Source organism: Xiphophorus hellerii, chromosome 10 (genome assembly GCF_003331165.1).
Source record: "Xiphophorus hellerii strain 12219 chromosome 10, Xiphophorus_hellerii-4.1, whole genome shotgun sequence".
Lineage (NCBI taxonomy): Eukaryota > Metazoa > Chordata > Actinopteri > Cyprinodontiformes > Poeciliidae > Xiphophorus > Xiphophorus hellerii.
This window is the reverse complement of record NC_045681.1, coordinates 5,654,851-5,676,088: the sequence shown is the minus strand read 5'-3', so window position 1 is coordinate 5,676,088 and position 21,238 is coordinate 5,654,851. Positions and strand designations below refer to the sequence as shown.

The following is a 21,238-nucleotide window of genomic DNA, read 5'->3' as shown; positions in this document are numbered from 1 at the left end:
TGGCTGGTTTATTACAGGTTGGAAATGGAAGGATATTGGGGCAAAATGGAAATGGTGAAAAGAGGCAAAGGGGCAATTTGATTTGTTGTACGTTTTCTTCTCGGTATTCATTTCTTTTCTTTTAGATCGTTGTCTTTTTTTATTTTGCCTTATGAATAGTTTACTTTCCCTTTGTGCTACCTTTTGATTAATCAGTATGAGACTTGTCACACCTAAGACATCTGCATTTAAAAAAAAAAAGTGTTTGAGCCCCAGGGGTAAAAACAGATTGATGTTCTAAAAAAAAATGGAATGTGACTCAAAAGCCTAAAAGATACTTGCATATATTGTTTTTCCCGTTGTCTGGTATTTCTGTTTAATCATTTACTGTTTCTTGGCATTCCGCCATGTGTGTTGTCTCTATCTCCAGCATAACGATTTAATGTAAGGACATTTGTGCAATGTGGTGGTTTTGTTTGTACTGATTGGACATCCACCTGTTTTCCATTAAAGATAATTGGTCTAGAATAATTTTTCATCAGGCCTTATCTTTTAGCACACTCATAATTGTTTATCAGCTATAATGTTTATGGACCAAGATGGAGGGGATAATCTGTTAACACATAATATATGCAAATTTATTGTGTTTTGAAATGTATATATGTTCAAGCTCGACCTGTGGCTTTTTTTAAATTAACTTGACCTGTGAGTGGTGATGCAGAAGACTATAATCACAGGAATCAGTAGGCAGTGTGAGTTGAAAACATGGTGTGCGATGTTTGAAGCTCTTAGTTACCTTTACTCGACTCTTCTTGCCTGTTGTAAACTGTAATGATTGTAGGCTTCAGGTGGTTGCCATGCCGCAGAATATGTTCTGACCTGCTAAGCTCCCTGATTGTATAGCCTGGTGGAACAGAAATCACACGGCCAAAACTGTCTGCTGAGTACTTTTGCACTAAATCAAAATGTGCAACAATATCTGTGATTTGGACACGTGTTACAAAGACTCTTGTGACTGGTGCCAGAAAATGCCATGCAGAGTGCTAGAACATTGCTTAAAGACGGGGGGGAAAAAAAGAGTAGTTCTTTGGCCAGTGAAAGCATCCTGCCTCAACACCCTGTTAATTGGCTGAGTTTGAGGCTATTTGGCTGGAAACCACTGCACAGTCTGATTGCTGTCAACACAAATCAGCATGTAATATGCTCTGTGTTGTATCTTGAATAGAGAGGCAGACGCCCCACGAAGTCCCTTCTTCTTGTAGCTAAACACAAATAAATTACTTATGCCCAGCCTTTTTTATGGTTCAGTAATCCAGATAGTCGGTGGAACTCTGAGCACGGTTTGGCAAACATTCCTATGGCCTGCAATTTCATGCTTCCTTCCCTGTACATAACTTCCAGGGCTCAGACTGCCAATGGCTGACAGACGCTGGTTTTGTATACACACTGAAAAAACCCGAACCGCCCAAGCAGAACATTCTGCCTTGCGATCTGTCTCATAGCACTTCCATGTTATCAGTCCAGTCAGCCTGACCAGTGTATTATTTATGTGTATAATCACCTTTTTCTCTTGCTTTGTGGTGACAGGTGTCAGTGGGTGTTTTTTGAAAATCCCTTTGGCACCTCTGTTTTACTTATGCTAATCTGTGGGATGGCTTTCATAGCTGGCATGTATGTTTGGTAGTTTGTTGTTTAGATTGACAAGGGCTGCATACAGCTCATGTGCATTCCTATTTGTAAGATTTTCACTACATTAAACTACCATGGCGATTGTGCAGAGCAGTAAATGTGTTCCAAATGTATCAATTTTGGTATCATACCAAAATCAGGGCCCGTGCCAGAAAAACTTTTGTCCAACCAAGGCAAATTTAAACATATGACATTCATTCAACTCTAGTACAACTTTAAATGATTAGTGCTATTGTAAAACACAAGCAATATGGAGCTTTTTTGGCAGTGAATCTTGTGTTAAAAAGCAAAATGTAGAACATCAGCTCCTTTCTACTGTTAGGTGTGCTTGAGGATTTGCAATAGTGTGGGTCTGTTTCACTTCCAAATGTAGGGCTGTGATGAGCTCTTGTTGCATGAGTTCTCACATTAATGAAATGCCACAATATTTTCCATCATGTAGTGGTCAGTCGTTGTCCCGTTGTTGACACACAAAGCCTCACAAAGCTCATCGGGCCAGATGACATCACTTGACACAACGCCGTTAAAGAGCCCCCACCAGTTTTAAATTATTTGTTTGGCCCCATTGGTGTACTCACTAGTAGAGATAAACAATGACAGACAAGACACAAAGCTGGCTAACCATTAGCCACTAAAAGCACTAAACATTTTATCTGCATCGGTGCTTATGCCAGCTTTTCAGTTGGAGGATCTAGTTAGAAGTTAGAAGGGGAAAAAAGCAGGGTTTCCTATCTGTTTTGGTGCAATCTACTAATACAAAATGCAAGCTGATGATACATATTTCTCTTCATTCTACATGTTCTGAACACTGAAAGAATATATTCACAAATAGTCAGATTATGTGTGGCACAAATTTAATGTGATAAAACCCTTCAGAAATGTAAATAAAACACTAATACCAACAATTGTTACCACATTCTGTATGCATTGGGAGGATGTGCCATTGGGATCAGCAATAAATAAAAGGACTGTTAAAAATAAGAGCTTTTTAGTTAGGACATTATTTTATCTGCTTCATTTCAAAATCTAAAATATTTTGATCAGTCAAACCTGAAACTGGACAAGTCTACATTATAAACCAATGGAAAAAAAAAAAAAAGATTAAACATTTTAATATATGGACTTGTCAAATGTTGACTGTAATTATTGTGCAATGATGACACATTCTTTGAAACATGGTTTGTGATTTTTGAAGCCTCTACTTTATGGTTGGGTCTCCCCAGGAAACTGCTAAAATCACATCTCACTTTATTCGTGTGAACCTAATATTTTGCATCATCTTATCTCGTGAGCAGGATGTATCGTCACACCCTGAGAAGCTTGTAAGACTGCAAAAAAAGGAAAAAAAGTATGTTTCTGAAACACGTTTTAAATTTGCCCATATTAATCTTTACAAATAATTTGAAGTGCTGGTTATCTGTATTTTTTGCAGTTCTTTACCGAGCAGACACGGTTAGTCTTCCCCTTTTCTTTAGCCCTGGAGTTCGCACGCACTGATTTCCTTCTCTTGTTAAGCTTGCAAGACTGCACAGCATCATGAACTACCTGGAGTACAAGTAGATTAGACTCAGCTAGAAATCTGAAATGGCTCACCACTTTCCGCAGAATAATGATCTACAACATACTGCAAGTTAATAGACACCTCTTGTCATCTCTGTCGCTACACCTTTGTGATTCCCCACTCTGTGCCCTCCAGCTGTGTAAAATTAAGATTAAGGACTATCTCCACTTCTAACCCAAAAAGAGTTATTGTGTTAGCAGTGGAGGTGGCAATAATTCTGATTACATAAAAACAAGTATACCTTAACATTGGATTATTTGACCGCTGAAAATATGCTGAATTCCAAGGTTTGATGTGACATTATGCTGCTCTAATAAAACATGAATTGATTGATTTTGAGCCTTTTTATACGTCTCTATCCGGGCTACCAATAAATGAGTGGGGAGCTGTATATTATTTTACAAGATAGTGAAAAATGTTCCCTGTAGTTAATCCACAAGACTGCTGGCACAAGCACTGTCACAGCCAGTGTGTCCATGAGAAGTTGTCTTATCAAAACATGACTCTAATCTGTTCCCTGCCCACTCAGTATCTACTATGCTTTATCTGTGTTAAATGTCAAACTGTCTCATACCAATAAATTAAACTACATCAAGAATTTGATCACTGGAGAATAGGAATAAGAAATATCTAGTAATTGTTGTGTGCAGGCTTGCTGAGTTGAAATGATGGTTTGATTTGCCTCTGCACACTCTGAAGGTAGCAAGGCAGTCTTTTATTTTCGCCTAGTTAGTCCTGCTATTTTTTTGCCAACCATTTTTGACGTTATTTTAAACTTTGGTGTTTCTTAAACTGATGTGGGTGCTCATCCCCATTATATTAACAAAAGATCACACTGAATTCTTCTTTAGCTGAAATAAAAATGACGAGCAGACTCCAGACTTTGTTAAAACACCCACCTGTCTGTCATGAATAAAGACTTCAGACTGGCCTCCATGCCGTATCTTCCTACTTTTCAATCATGCGATACAATATTCAGCTTACGTCGGTATCTTCATAATGATTTACATTTGCTCTAATTCAGTGTTGAGTTTTAATTATTAGTCAGAAAGACGAGATGAAAAAGAAAATGGCTTTATAATTTGAGGAAATCATTCCTTGCAATGAAGCAGAACTTCATGTGGGTTCCTTGTTTTAATTTAATCCCAATATTTTGATCAAATTTACTTAAGTGAAAATCTTGTCAGTTATCAGTATTTGCTATAGCATGAACTTGACTAAATGTGATGTGGTTTTAGTAGCATAAATAAATATTTTTAAAGAAAAATATTTAGATATTTTCTCTAAAAGGTTTAAAGCTTCTTTCTTGTGTACATGCTCACAGTTTAAGGTGACAGTTGCTGCTGCATTTCCCAGTGCTGATTCATTCCCAGCCACATTCCACTCGAGCTCTGTTTGTTTGCTCTTCAAAGAACTTTATCTTGAGCTTCAGCTTCCAGGGATTTCACTCGGCTTTCACCAACCTGCTCAGAATTCTGCTTCTAATGATCCAAATTCAGCGTGGATAAATAAATGACAAAATATAAATGAATAACAAATAACATCCTTGAATCATTTGTCTACCTTTTTATTTGGCCTTCTTTTTGTTTTCATTTGAGAACAAACATTTAGCTGTTAGAAGGTATTTGCCTTTAGCTTTTAGAGAGTGTTGCACCATAGGTAGAGCTCAGATTGATGTGTGGAGGACAGAGGGGCGCTGTTTGTGTTTGTCCTCAAATGCATGTGTACAAAAAGTCTTGATTAATATGTCTGTTAGGAAGTGCCATGCATCAGGAGTGAACCATTTTGTAAGATCGCAATGATCCTTCATGCGCAACATTTCTGTTGACCAGGGTTAATGTTTTGAAGGCCTTTTGAAGGAGGATGGAGAGAAAAAGTTTAGATATGTAATAGCTTACAAGGATTTCAGTAGCTCCTGAGTAACAAGGGAATAATGTCCATAAATCCTACGTTTAATGGCTTATTTTATTTTTAAAATCAAATGAATAAAACTCCATAAGTCTACCAATTAGCAGAAAACTTAGTTATCAGTGTTGGTCTTATAGTTGAAAGACAGGGCTAACTTCATTTCTTAATAACTCTTAAAGTTTTTTGCCAGGTAGTCTTTTGAGGATTATATATATAAAATATCTGTGTGTATGTACATATCTGCCATGCTTTTGTCTGGATTACGAGACATGTTGAATTTTTTGCCGCTCTTTTGATCCAGGTGCAAATACATTTAGTGGGTGGTGAGGCTTTTATCAAGCCATGATTTGGCTTGAATTAGAAGACAGACAATCTTTGATGTCTAGTGAGGCTGAACAGGACTTTGTCGATCCAGCATCGCTGGAGTTCTAGTGCACATCTCTTGCCAGACTAGCGTTTCAATTCAATTGGAGTTATCACACCAGGTTGGCAGCATTGCATTTAAGTAGAACTGGTAAGTACATGTGTGCTAATTGAACTGGCAGCTTTGCCCCAATACCACTTGGAAAAAAAAAAAAAAAACTCACAGCTGCTTACCTCCCACATGATACATTTACAAAATCCTTCTAAAATCCTTGTTCTATCAGTTTTGGGTTATTCTAGTTAATGTTCCCTCACTCTTGCCAAGCAGTGCTTATAGCAAGTTGTCTCTAGAGGGAGGCCAAGGAAGAACCTTTTCATGCTTTTGCATGCATCGCTGTGATTGAATGAGAGCTGTCTCACTGCTGTGAGTGAGCAGTCTGAGTGGCTTGTAATCCTGTTCCCACTGGTCCATGAGGAGCAGCAGGCTTTGGAGAGAATGCATTCAATATGTCTCTACCTGAGTTAATTTTTGTAGGCCAACGGGGACAAATTTACAAAGACCTTGCACCCATCTCTGTCTAAGAGTGGGAAAAAAATCTGAACTTAATCAAAGCTTTTGCTTCGTTTATAAAACGGAAAGAGGTATTCATCAATGGGATTAAAGCTTGTCCCCTGGTGGGTTTATAAAAGCCATTTATCATTAATGTAATCCAATTATTTTTGCTGTGCTTACAGATTTGTCTCTTAATGTATTCATCACAGGTGTTGTTAATCAGTTATTGGCCTGGAGAGATTTACTTTTAACAAGTTACTTCCTCATCATGGCTTAGATCAAGGTGAGATGATTTGTGAATCATTCTTTTACTTCGTGTCTGTCTGTATGTGGAGTACAGTTCAATCATTGTACAGTTAATCTAATTTAGTAACTCAATTCACTAAGTGAAACACATTATACACTATGGGTTAATTACAGAAAGATTGATGTTTTCAAGATTATATTTCAGTTTATGACGATTTTTCGTATACAACAATTACAAATCCACATTTAAGATTAGAATATTACGTCAGACCATTAAAAAACATTTTAGTACCTGCTCAAAGGTTGTTGTTTTCAAACGGTAATTTTAACTCGACAAACAAACCTTACTGGATATTTAAATTTCTTAAACATATATTAGAAAAATGTTTGTGTTTTTCATTCTCATAAAATACTAATCTAAAATACTAACTAAAAAAGATCAGAATAAATCTTTAGTTTTTACTTCTACTCAAGTAAAAATATATTGAGTAAAACTTTTGGCTGCTCTACCATCAGTGCTTTTTGCATATACATGTACAGTAAGTGTGTGCTATTAAATGCATATTTGATATATATTTCCGTTCTGCTCTTGTTCACTGCATTGAAACATTCAGTTGATGTAAGTTTCTTGAGTCCTACAGTGCGTCAGTTAAAGTGTCTGTGGGGATGGGCAGAATTGGTCGCAAGTATTGCGAGAGCGACTGAGACAGACGGTAGCAGACGATTACGGTCAAAAGTTCATCAAGAGCGGGATTAAAATAACAGTCCCTTAATAATCCAAGTATGCAGGGCTCTATTTGGATGCAATATTTGGTTCGATATCAGATTTCTAGAGCAATAAATTTATTTTCTAAAGTAATATAGTTGGCGAGTTTGAAGGTCTCTAACTGTGTTTTCTTCCCACACGAGATATAATCGTTTTTCAAGTTTTACTGAAAACTGTTGGATTATTTCGATGATGAAAAAGAAACAAAAGCAGGGAATATGTGGGTCGATTATAATCAATTTCATCCTCAATAGTAGAATAATTGCATGTTTCTTAGATATTGCACAGACTTCGACCCAAAACATTGTGATTGAAGAATAAGCCCTTAAGAGAAACATTAAGTTATTTTTATTTTTTAAAATCTTTTTCAAGATATTGTGGCACAATTGGCTTCTATTTATAGCAAGAGAGGAAACAGGCAGAGAGAAAGGGAGACAGAGTAAAGGTTAAGAGTCAGACCTTGGACTACTTCTTTAAAGATTAACAGCATGGGGCTACTGCTAAGCCTTGTGTCAACCTAATGAACATAAGTTAATATCAAGACCAGCGTTGCCTTCCATCAGATATGTTTATCCTCCCATCACATTCTTGTGAATCTGGATTGCGCTTTAAAGTTGTGTGTAGATATTTGGTTTTCCATAAATAACATTCCATCTATGCCTTAGAATGTGATACTTAATAATTTTGAAGAACGGTTTGTAGCTCCACTATCACTTTCTGATCTGGACCAATTGGCATTGAGTGAAAGATAGGTGGAAAATACAGGTTGTGAAAACTTTGAATGGCTGTTACTATTTTCCTTTGTGCAAAAAATACAAGTGATTTTCAAACAGCACTTTTTACCTCAAACTGTCATCCCTGAAAGCAATACAACGTTTCTGTTCACTTTTTCCCTCCAATTGTGTTCTGTTTTATGAGTTTAGACAAAAATTATTAGAGAATTGTGTGGACTTGTAAAAATCATTAGTGTTTGAGATTTCTATTGACATTTCAAAATGAGCCCTCTTATCAGAGTGGATACAAACACACATAGATTCATTTGACTGTGTTGCTGCCTTACATTGTGTAGTAACCACAGTGAATCATGTCAGGCTTTGACAATACACATCACTCAAATAGGGTGCAGATAAAGTTCGTGAGAGTTTTCCAGGACAGAAAGGAGACATTCCCACAGTTTTATGGCTGAGTTGTATAACAAAGTATCAGTACCTCCACACAAAACAATATCCATAAACTCTAGATTATTACCGTAAGATATACCAGTTCTTTACCTCTACCTATTTTTTTTTTTTACCTATTTTTTTTGCATGTGACAGGATATTGCAATCGCAATACCAGGTAAGAAAATCCACATTTTCTGATAAAAAAAAAAAAAAAATTGAGTTGTACAAAAACAAAGTATAGTGTGTGAAGTTTAGCCCCAACTCCTTGTTCTTAGGTGACAGGAGTGACACGGTGTGGTTGTCTGCTGCTGTAACCTTTCTGCTTCAGAGTTCAGTTTTAGGCTCTGCATTTAGAGATGGTATTCCACATACATTGACTGTAACAAATGGTTATTTGAGCTATTGTTGCCTTTCTATTGATTTGAACCAGACTGCCCATTTTCTTTTGACTTTTCACATCAACAAGACATTTGTGTTCACACAATTGTCGCTCACTGGATATTTCTTATTTTTTCGACCAATCTCTGTCAAACCGGGAGATGGTTCTGTGCGAAAATCCCAGCAAATCATCAGTTTCTGAAAAACTAACACCAGCCTGTCTGGCAGCAACAATCATGACACGTTGAAAGTCACTCAGATTGCCTTTTTTCACCTTTCTGTTGCTCAGTTTGAACATCAGCAAGCTTTCTTCAACACTTCTAGATGCCTAAAAGCATTGAGTTGTATGTAAGCATTTTTTATTTACATAGCAGTTTTCACAGGTAAAACCGCAATGTTTCTCAGATACCATAAACATTAGAAAACAATTACATTAAAACATAAAAAAAATATAAAACTAAATGATGAATGATAAGAACATATTTTTAAAAAGTCCCACTCTGTAAATTTGCTGTTTATTCAAAAGGAATGAGATGGGTATACCTAATTAAGTGGCCTGAGAGTGTAAGTCTCTTCTGGTACAACGAAAAGCAATCAAATATGAGGAGATGGGGTTGTCTGAAGTTGATTTCTCTCACACGGTCTACAATAGTTCTCCATCGGTTATTGATGTATTGAAAATAGATTAAAGAACAGGTGCAGATTGTCTAGTGCTCTGTTAGCCTGCAAGCATGTGTCAGAAGACAGTGAGGCGGAAAACTAATTACCAAAAACAGTAAACCTTTCATGGCTGAGACTAAATATTCTCACAGAGCAGCAGAAATTTGTCATATTATAGAGATGGCACAATACTATATGTATATAGCTTGCACGGTCAATGTTTCTGAATTTATCTTTTTAACAATGAGGACATTGTTATGTTTCCATTAGAGCTGCATAATATATTGAATTACAGTTGTCACTTCAATATCAATGTGGTAAATTGCATTTACAAAGGTCGACTTGGATGCAATGTTTGATGAGCTGATGTTTTTAAAGTACTATGCATTCATGCTGTGCACAGCAATAATTTATTTGTGCAGTCGGATGGAGTTTCCCAGCTCATGATGCCCATACCTGATAAAGCTTTTAGTGACTGAGATAGTAAAACTCTCAGAAAGTGGTTGAAACATTGTGATGATGGAAAAAAAAATAACATTAATTGAGGTTAATTCAAGCAGTGTCATCACTGGAAATCCCTCCATTAAGTTGAGATGGCGTATTTACCAGTATCATTTAGCACTAGATGCTACACTTTAAAACTTGAGATCAGACTGTGTTTAGCTGAAGCATCATATAAAGAGGGTAAAGACAAATCACTTCTTTCCTTCAGGTAACCCTAAATCCCCAATCACATCTCACCCAAGTTTTGCTCTCTCATCTAATCCTTGATCTTTCGATGTTTCCTGCAACTTATAAAAAGAAAAATCAATAAAATATATGGGGGGAAATGCCCTCCTCTTCCTTCATCTCGGCTACTTTGAACAAACCAAAGCCCACAAATGGTACCAGTAGTCATTCCACTGATCTCAGAAGTCAAGAAAAAGAAAACTTCAGTCACTAGGTGCAAAGACCATCCCCTCTACTGTGCTCATGTATGCCCTCAGTAGTTCCATATGCCCGGTGAGCTGCCAGGAGACTGGACAGGCAAGCACAGTGACTGCCAATCTGCAGATGCAGTAGCTGTCTGCTCATGCATATTAAACCCACGCCACCTGCTCGTCGTACATCACGCCCTGCATTCGCAGCCCCAGGAATTTTAATCAGCTACACTGACAGGAAGCCACTCTCTGGTCCACGTAGGTGAATCTTTTCTACTCCTCCCCCGTCCCCTCTGACTCTATTTTTCCTGCAGAGACGGCAAGGCATCCTGCACTTCGGATTTCCTGTTGGGTGGTTGAGTGGCAAGGAGAACGGGGGGAAAATAAATGACTGCTGTGGTTTTAAAAATATGATTATTTTCAGTTCAGTTTGGGTAGCTTTATCAGATTTTTTTCCGCCAGCTCCTCTTCTGCAGTCGACCTCATGGGGAGATAAATTGCTTGCATCTTTTTAAATTATTCTAGAAGAGAAAGGATGCTTAAAACTTATTTTCTTCTTTTGTCTAATGCCAGTGCTATTAGATAATTTTACATCCAATGGAGTTCTATTAAATATTTTAATGAAAATAAAAGCGAATTATCAATGTTTTCATCTTTGAAAAATATCTCAACACCAACATGACTTTGCAACTCACTCACAAAAACTCCCCAGCTTCAGTCATCATGTCAGAAAAGATGTTACAGTAAGCAAATGAAGACACAATTAGGTACCCTTTCTGACTGCAGTTCTCCGTCATTCTGCCAGTTTATGCTGGCGCAGCACATTCCTCAGGAACCCTCAGGATGAATTTTTTATGCCATCTTTTTAAATATAGCCTTTTATAAAAAGGCAGATGGAGTCAGGCACCGCCAAGACGGGACCGAGTGTGCTATCAGTGGTCTGGTAACAGTTAGCTGCACATTAATAGCCAAGCCCAACGTGCCATGTTTGATTTATTATATTTTGGCATTGTTGATAACTTGCGCTGCAAATTGTGTGGCATATTAACAATGTGATTTTCATGAAAATAAATATTTTCACGTGCACCTAATTTGTACACTCATTGCCAAAAGCTGTGGCAATGGCAACTTTTGGCAGATGTTTTGTGACTTTAACATTTCCCTTTTAAACAATAAAGCATGACTTAAAACATTCCAGAAATTTTGAAAGAGTACTATCAAATGCGCTTAATGTATGCAAATTGTCAATACACAATTTCTTCAACTTATTCTGGCATGCTGGATATCAAGCTCTTAGCCAAATAGCAGCAGATGGTGACCCATTCTTGTCTTATTAGTGCTTGGAGTTAAACTTAAGTTTTTTGGTTTGTGCTTATCTTGGTTTTATTTATCTATTTATTTGGGGAGTTGAGGGAGGGGGATTTACCACAGACTCTCACTTCGATCAGTTTGGATCTCCAAATGGAAACTGGATTGTTGGAAAAAGATTGGGTAATGTTTTGGTATCACTCCGTTATTCATGACAGTGACTTTGAACAGAAGGAGGGGTTAAGAAATTTCTAGATGCAACATAATTCTTTAGCAAACCCTTTAGAAAAAGATGGTCTCAGCCCATTTGGGAGTATCTTCAATACCATGCAGCCTTTTGTTCTGCATGTGCGCCTCTTAACTTGAAGTTCTCAATATGACAACCGAGGCTGGAACACCGTGAATACATCCACGATGAACCGCACCAGTTTGTGCTGAAACCAAAACATAAGTTATGTCGGGTGTGCATATGTCTGTGTGCGTGTGTGCTTGCATGTCGCCCCTACTTTACTATAGGAATATGTGTCAACATATGACGGCTCTTAACAGCTAACTACACTACAATGCTCTTCAAACATACCAGCTTCTATGTTTATGTTCTCCTCTATTTAAGTTCTACAGCTGACATGAATGCAAAATTTATTTAAAAAATTAATGTTTTATGAAAGTCTATGTTCATCAGAATAGCTCTAACATCAACAGTTGAGTACATTTCCTTCCAAAGTCATACCATTTTGGGATTCATGACCAGAAGTTTTTGGGGTATCTAGTCACTGCTAAAAAAGATGGAGGCATATTTATGCATAAACATCATGTCTTCTCTTTATTGTACTGTATAAGTCATAAGATAAGTCATATCCCCTATCCACAATGGTTTTATGTGTTCTAGCATGTTTCTGTGATGTTTCATGTTTCATTATGCTTTTAATTTGTTAAAACAATAGTTTTAATTCCGCTGTCATCTCCTTCTCGTCATGTCTCGGAATCAAAATTTAAATTTAATATATCTGCTTTTGCAAAAGTACTAAGGCGCCCATCTTGATTAAATATACATTTGTTTTATCCGGATTTATCTTTCTGCTGCTTATTCTCTGATTTGCTCCGTAAGTAGAGATAAAGAGAATAAAGTGCATTACTTTACAGTTGGATTTAGGGAGACACTCATCCCATTCTTGATAGCTTTTATGTGTTTCCCCCAGAGAGAACGACTGTATGTTCATAGCTGTTCTGACAGCTACATTATACCTTAGTAGCTTAACTAATGTGATGTATGGCAGTAACTCTCGCTTTCCTGAAATAAACCCACAAAATAAACATACAAATCCACTTTGAAACATGTAATATAGTGTACAACAGAAAGGCTGTAGTTTGGGCACTAGAAACAAGAAACTAAATGACATGTTTGTTTCATTTCATGAGACTATAGGTAGTAACATCATTCTGTCCCTCCTGGTGGTACATTATGTTAATTACACCACAAATTACAATCAATGAATCAGGATAAATTATCTGTCTAGTTCCATATTACAGCGTGTGGGCTGCGAAGACAAATTAGCACAGGAGAAATTGTGTCTAATAATATTGGTCTGTCTTTGAACATTCTCATGAACATCATTACTAATCCTGGCCTTACAAAGGAAGTCAATAACATTTGGCAGATTACATTCATAAACTGCTACAGGAGACCCTGCAGACTAAAATCAGAGTCTGAGTCACTGCTATGATTCACATTTCTATAGTTGACTACAGTGTGAGGGAAGAGTAATCCTCAAAAATGTTTAGAAGCGCTAAATATAACCAGGAATTCACTCAGTCTGACCATCTGTTTATCAGTTTTATGTAAAATATTTATTAAATTATTTGTTTTTTTTATTGTATTATTGATTAGCAGCTAATGAGAGACCGATTACTGGTTTCAAGATATATCAGGTTTTAAAAGGTACACCTTCAAACTTAAAAACTTATCAATCATCTAATGTTCGAAGGCCTTTTACTGGGATGCCAGCAAAAGTACTGGAGTGAACCGAGTTTTCTCCGACTGTATGGAAGACATGCAATCTTCCATACAGAAGAAGCAAAGATGTTCCTTTGCTACATCTTTTTGAGTCTCCCCTACAAAAATAACTATTGAAATACCATCAATCAGTCATATTAAGGTCACTAATACTAGTCTAAAACAACAATAAGCAAGCTATGAGTGGGATGTCTGTGAAATAACCACCTGCTGGTTTTACCAGAACTGTCAGTCCAAATTATTAATTGCCTAATAATTTTTTGGAGTCTCCCAGTACGGAAGAGCAGAACACCAAAACTGTCTTAAACATGTTTGTTGAGAACCTAATATAAATCATTTAGAATGATAACAAAACAATGTAAATATATCGGTCTTTACAAAAAGTGTCTTACTCTTTTATGTTTATATTTTTTTACATTCATTAACAATATCTTACCCTTCTAAATAGTGAATATGCAGGGTGTTTAAGTCTTTGAGGTGGACATCACCCTAATTTTTAACTCTCTCCTCAGATTATTGGATTCAGTCAAGTGAGAAAGTAAATATAGCTTTCAATTAGAGAATAATGTGGTGAAATAAGTCATTCTTTTTTTGGCTGTGTGAAGAAATCTGAGTATTTGTTTGGTTATTCTGTTTAATAATGCACATTGTTCGGCTCAAATCCAATTTGCCACAAGACATTTTTGGGGACAAACCATCTGCCTTCTAGTATGTGACTTGTTCAAAAACATTCTCCCATACATCCTTAGCTCCCCTGATGTTATTGTACATTCAGGCTGTACCTGACAGTGGAGACGCTACTCCAACAGAGCTGTCATGCACATCTTACAACAAACAGGCTGAGCCTTCTGGTCCAGCTCGGAACAGGCAATTTGGACTCTCGGTGCAGTCTCTCGGTTGTGCTGTTTCACGGCTTGTGGAGTGAAATTTCACAATCTGCTTGCACTGTTTGCTCTGTGGTAGTAGGGAGGGGTTGGGACTGCAGGGGCTGACTTGTTATATGTACAGTCATCATTCATACTTTAATCAAGAGTCACCTGAACCGAGGTCAGGAGATAATGTAGATAATTAACACTGTTCATTAGGGAGTTGACTGGCTCCCTTCAGGTTCATTGTATATGTGATGTCTACAGGGGTCTACCTTATTAACCTCTCTCCTTTGGGTGTAACAATGTGAAAACTATGAAATACTGTTCAAGTTATCTAAAAATTATGCCATTAAATAATTACTTGACTGAAGTAGTTTAATGGCCGAGAATTTAAAGAAAAATCTCGTCTTCTGAATACAATCTGTTGATGAAGAAAAGATATGGATTTTCTTCATTAACAATGATTCCTATAATTTTTAATGATGAATATAGGGGGAATAAATGCAGACTTTTCAAACAAGTCCCACATTAGAGACCACTGGGCCACCACAAGTTGGCCAACGGTGAAGGACAACCTGTGACGAATGTCCCTCTAAATGCCTGTCATCAAGCTGTCATGGTGGCCAAGGCCATGTGTTCCTCAAGCCTGCTTACTAGCAGCGTCTACCACCTTTAACCTGGTCAGACACTATTTGTTTGTGTCATGTCAGGGACAGAGGGTCTCCCAGGACTGTCTGTCTTGATGATCATGTGAGACACATAAGATGGGGCTTGTGATACACAACAGTGTTCACAACCTAAGGCAACATATTCACTGTCGCTGATGTTTATTCTTAGTTTTCATAATCATCTATGCTGTCAGCAAAGCCATAAAGTTATATATATTTTTTTCCCTACACAAACACAAATATTGAGTTTTATATTGGTTTGAAAATTGAATTGAACACATTGAACCATTTTGTTTATGACTGAAACTAAACAGAATACACTGATGTTGTACTTATTACCAAAAGCAAAGTGAAATTTGAGATTTCTTTCCAGAATAACTTGTGAGTTGAAGAATTTCCAGTCACTTCAGTGGTTAGTTTTCTGCTCTGGTTTATTTAGGTTATTTCTTAGATTTGGCATTCTGTCACTGTAGTGTTAATTGCAATCTGTTATGAACAGTTTTTTTATTTGTTCAATAAAAAAATTGTTAAATGTAAGAATTTAAGCCAATTCTTATTTTTTACTCTTCATCTTTTTAGACTTACCGGTACCTATTGTACATCCAGTACTCAAATCTTGCCAGTATTTAGACCCTTGTCTTCTTTGACATTTTTTTTGTCAGATCCTTTCCTTGAAGTCCCTTAAGGTTTATTCTCTATTTTCATTTATTGAGCAAGCTTAGGCAAAAACTGAATAGTGACCTGTAAAACTAACATTAACAAGGAAATAATATAAACAAACACAAATGAAAACCAAAACTCAAACACTTGACTGTGACACTTTTTCTTGATTGAACATTCTTTGTCTGCTCTATCAGCTGTAAACAATCCATCCTGGTATCCAAGAGGCTGGGCAGTTACAGGAAAAAGCAGTGGTGTGGTTGCTTCATAGGGCATATCTCTAGGCTATGCTCAGCTAATGACTCTTGTGCTCAGCCTCTATCTCCAAGCGCAGTGCCCACTCAGTCATGCAGGTTTTCCTTTTATGATCTTCCATACATCATCATAGGTTATCCTCATTTTCACTGAAAACAAAAAAGAAGCACCTTCAAACTGAGAAAATAATAAATGTCAATTTCTTATATAAAGCCAACAACAAAAACATGTACAAGAGAAGCCTTTGGGATTGTATTATTAACATTTTCTAGAACACTATGCATTCAGAGCTAATGTCAGGAAGCGGTGCATTTAATTAAAATCATGACCTTTTTTCCTTATGCTTATCAAGTACTGTAGATGTAATGCCAAAATCTGATAAATGGAAAGTATTATGCTGAGCTGAAACCCTGCTCCTTTAACTGTGTAAACAATTCTCTGAAAAATATGTTTCGTATTAGGAGTTAAAAATCAGATTTATTTTTTAAGACTTTAAGTGCAGTTAGTGGCAGCCGTCTTTATAGAGTTACCATACATTATAGAAGTCTTGAAGATAGGAGTCCTCTCTGCTTTCCTGAAGCTGCAGGATTTGGCATGATGAATAATACAGTGCATTGTTCTGGTTTGTACTCTTTCCATGTAACCGGTAATAAGAAATGGATGTAGACATTTGTTTTTGTCAGAATTTAAAACACAGATCCCAGAACATAATATTTTTTGATCTTACTATAGAGGGTAAAGTTCTGCTTCAGAGACGAAAGCACAAGAAAAGAAAAAGAAACAACAAATCCCAGTCCTTTTCCAATCCTTGTGAAAGACAGTAAAGCAGGAGCCTGTTTATTCTCCATACCCACTGCATTTTGTATTTCTCAGAAAATGGTTCTGTCCAAAAAGCAGCAGTGCATGATGGGTAACCAATCAGCAGGCTCTCTTAGGATTTTCCCTGTACGTATTGAGGCGCTCTTTGATGTGAGCTGCAGTAAACACAGCCGGTTCTCTCCCAACCAGCGTCTCTGGAGGGATGAGGCTCAGCACAAGAACACTAATGAGCACATTAGAAGGAAGCCATAGAAGGAAAACTGCTACAGTTGTAAATGGGATTGTCTGCTATGTTGTCTATGGCAAGAATACTCTGGCTACAATGTGCAGTTGCGCTGACACATTTTCATTTTCACTTAATTGTATGTAAATGAGCATTTGTGTATAGATTCTGCTGAATGTGGGAACCTAGGAGGTTGGATTACATAAACTCTGTCATGAAACTGATCTTACAAATTTATATTACTGTAAATTAAGAGAGTTAATTTGAATATAGATGGTATAAATATGATTATGTGTTCCACTGCAGGAGAAAATAATTACAACTGGAGCACTCACCCCTTATTGCATCGAAAACCATTACAGCCCATAAATGTCAAGTTAAAATGTATTAATACAGAAGACAAAAAGCTGGCTCGAGTGCTTTATGAAATTTACTGATAAAGCACATTAAAGCTGCAGCATGGAGTTTTGAGAAATTGTAGACTTAGCCTGTAAATTTGAACAATCCCATCTAACAAGTCCCTTCTCCTTGCTCTCTGTTGCACAGCAGCCCCTTCCTCACAGCGGAGCCTGCCATGAACATGCAGACTAATAAGCACTGCAGGGCCACCAATAAGACACAGCAACAAGCTACAGAATGAAATTTGATTTGCGCCATCACGAGTGATGCTGTAACCATTGCTATCTTATTTGTGTTATTAAAAGATAAAACAAATCAAGCAGAGATCCTTACTTGTAAAGCAGAAATGTGGCTAACTCTGGATTGATTTTGAATTCTTCCAGAACACCTAGCTCCCTCCACCTCTAAAGCCACTCCGATGTTTGCTGCTTTTATTTTGGACTCGGTCTACGTCTTTCTTTTCAGCTTGCCTGTCATTATGGGTCTTCTTTTGTCCACCTGTCTTGTTTTCTGAGCAGGTGCCACCTGAGAAATTAGTAGTTCAAAGGAAGCAAACAAATTTTCAAAAGTCAGTCAAGAAATTGTCAGTCTCTCCTCAAGGATTTTGTGTTAATGCTTTTCTAGTTATGTGGAGGGGTGAAAAACAAGTTGTTGGTAAACAAAACCAAGAAGTAAGAAAATAGGCACCCCAACATAATTTTTCATTTTGTATCTTTAATTTCTCATCGTAATAAGTTCTGTAGTGTTATTTCAGTAAGTCCGTGCAATTCTACACATGGCCGCTAGGGGCGCTGACGCGTTAGTGGCCAAGAAAAGATTGAGCACACCAGAAGAATAAATCTTCCTGTTGAAGGTAAAAGGAGCTCAACGTGTGTGTCTCGTCTTTTCTATATCGCAGGTCAGTAAAAATGTATTTTGATGCATAAATGTGGTGTCCTTTAAGAGTTAAGAGGTTATAGACTCGAGAGTCAACTGGTGGGTCACTTTGTACAGCTTTGGATTGACATTGTGTAGAAAACGGGACGTATTTCGGGAGGCTAACTAATGCTAATGCGAGCGAACATTGTACATGTGTTGAGCTAGCTGAGAAACAGTTGAAGGACTAGAGATTGAGTTCATTTTGAACTTATTGTATTTTTCAGTTTTGAAACGGTAAAAGACATTTTTCTGGTGTCTTTTCTTTGTGGGTTATTTAAAAAAACAAACAGAAACAATGTTGTTGTCAAACTCAATGAGTAAATGGTTGCATGAAGAGACAGTATTAATGGAGCAGTTTGTAGTTCTTTTGTGTAAGAAGTAAAATACTGTAATGTTGTTAAAACAGTGAATACAGTTAAAAGCTACATTGCTTAAATATTAAAGTATATGTTGTGCAGAATAAAAATTGTAAAAGCTATTAAAATAGTTAAAAGCAAATCCATATATTTTTATTTTGACAGTTATAAATACAAAAGGTCTGAGGAAAAGAGACAATATATTTGAGTTAAAACAAAACTAATTGGTTTGGAGAATTTAAAGCTATCTAAAATATTTTGTCATTCAATAAAATTCATGATGGTTCATGTTAAAATAATTCTAGTTCGATTTAAAGGGATATTGCAGTCATTTGTAATGTACTGAATCGAAGGGTTATTTGTTGAAGTTATACAGTGATACCTGTAGTATTTGGTATGAAGTATTGCATATGTAGTGTTGTATATGGAGTACGGTCATCACGAGAAGAATAAATCTTCCTGTTGAAGGTAAAAGGAGCTCAACGTGTGTGTCGCACACATCACATATATCGCAGCATCACACGTTGAGGGAAGATCATCTGCTACATTACCCTCAGCCATCCGAGGTTGCAGGGTAACAGTTACTAAATAAAATGGTTGTCATTCATTAGCATTTCATATATGGTGCTTCTCTTTTCTAAATGACATTGATCGTCTTTATTCAGATGTTGGAGAATAAATACCATGCATAGCAACATTTGTGACTTATAATCCAGTCAGTAGAGGAAATTGCCTCAAAAAATATTTTGGTCTATTTGGTGAAGAAAATTGCTGCACCAACCTGTGCTTTGTCTCCTTGATAACCAACCATTGTACCGGCAAATGGCTGGTATCAGACATTTCAAACTATTAGAATATCTTGTTGCAGACTCATCACTACAATGTCCAGCTGTGTGGTTGTACATACTGTGTGCACACTTTAAGCTATAAACAGTCTATCCCAATGGTTCTTCGTTGACACTTTCAAATATTAGCACAGCAGGGCTGGATATTCGTAATTTGATTTGATTCCTTGATAAAGACAAACTCCTTCCAGTCCCACCTAAAACAACAACAACAAAAAACAGCAACAATATTGGCCCTATTTGATTTGAGCAAGGTTCAATTGTGACTCCCAGTCATTAGTGTCAGAAGTGCTACTTAAACGTTAGTTAGCTTTTTATTTAATCTCTGATACAGACATTTAATCAGATCACATTTAAATGTAGTCAATTTATCACCAGTGGTACTTTAACTGCATTATGAAAACTTTAGATATATTCTGTTATCTGTTGGATGATCAAGAACACATCAGTAGGAGAAAGCGGTTATGTAATTGACTCCTAAAATCTTCTTTCCACTCGCCTTGTTTTTCTTTCAGAGTGTTGTGAAGCTAAAAATAATTAGCACATTGGGACCCCCACATGCTATTAATGATTCAACCACCTTGGAAACAAGGTCACCCTGAATATCAGGGTGATTGTATGGAGGCGTTCCAACCAAAGACTTGGAGCTCATTACGAAAGATAAATTGTCAAAATATGAGTGGAAACTTGCAAAAAAAAAAGTAGGGTATATTATGGGATAAGATGTTCCATTAGCTCGTCAGTCCTCGAAACACACACACCTCCAAAAATTTATCGAATCACATACAGAGTCAGTTTGATCCCACTGGGACCACACACAGGACAAAAAGCTTTAGTCAACCCGTTGTTTGCTTTAACAGTTTGTAAATGATGCAATCCAAGGTGCTCTGACATAGAGAGCAGTTCAGTTTTCTAATAGAGAGGTGATAAAAGTGAATATCTTCTTCCAGATCTTTGAGGTGTGAGGCTTCACCTTGGAAATGATTCTGCGCTTGCAAAAGCTTTTCTTGACACCTGCTTATCTGACATAAAAGAGCTGCCAAAAATCAAACCCAAAGGTTTTTTTTGATAGCAGAGCAGCTAAAAAGGGCTGAAGGGCCAAAAAGAAGTGATGCTTAACAATCCAGACCTTCCAACTTGAATTTTTCATGAGAAAAGATACGGATATACTTTTGACACATGCTGCAAAGTGCAGCACTACATGTGACTGCAGAAACAGAACAATTTTTTTAGAGCAGCTTGATTGGCTGTGCAGGTGCACCTCAAAGGAATGTAGGACTGTTACCCTGTTGCTTGATGAATTAACGTATAATTAAGTGATTTGGTATAGAAGAAAATAGAGCAAAATTGTAGAAGATACTGGAAGTAGTAATTCAAAGCAAATAATGCCCTGATAAGTAACCTACAAGTATCCTTTGAGTCTGCGATCCCCTGCTCGCAGATTTCCCCAAAAGTACAGAGGGAACCGGCAATCTGGATTGCCTTTGTGCTTCGGGGATAGTGAAAGACGTGAAAATGATTTCAAAGAGTTGGGGATGAATCACTTTCTCACTGCAGCTGCCATTTATTTGCACATTTTCACCCCTTTTTCTACACATTCTGGCTCATACAGTTTGCTTGAGGCTGGTATTGTGAGGGCCTTATTGTGGAAATAATGGCTAGTAAAAGTGAGGTATAAATAATTTAAAAGCAAGGTACAAGTTTGTTGTAATAAGTCA

The 21,238-nt window shown here is 37.0% G+C and overlaps 1 protein-coding gene across 1 annotated transcript in view; it reads left to right on the top strand.

Annotated features, from left to right (window-relative positions):
- The window catches only part of nrg3b (neuregulin 3b), a 264,283-nt gene that overhangs the window by 87,033 nt on the left and 156,012 nt on the right, over nt 1-21,238 (top strand). The gene's annotated exons all lie outside the window — the stretch shown is intronic.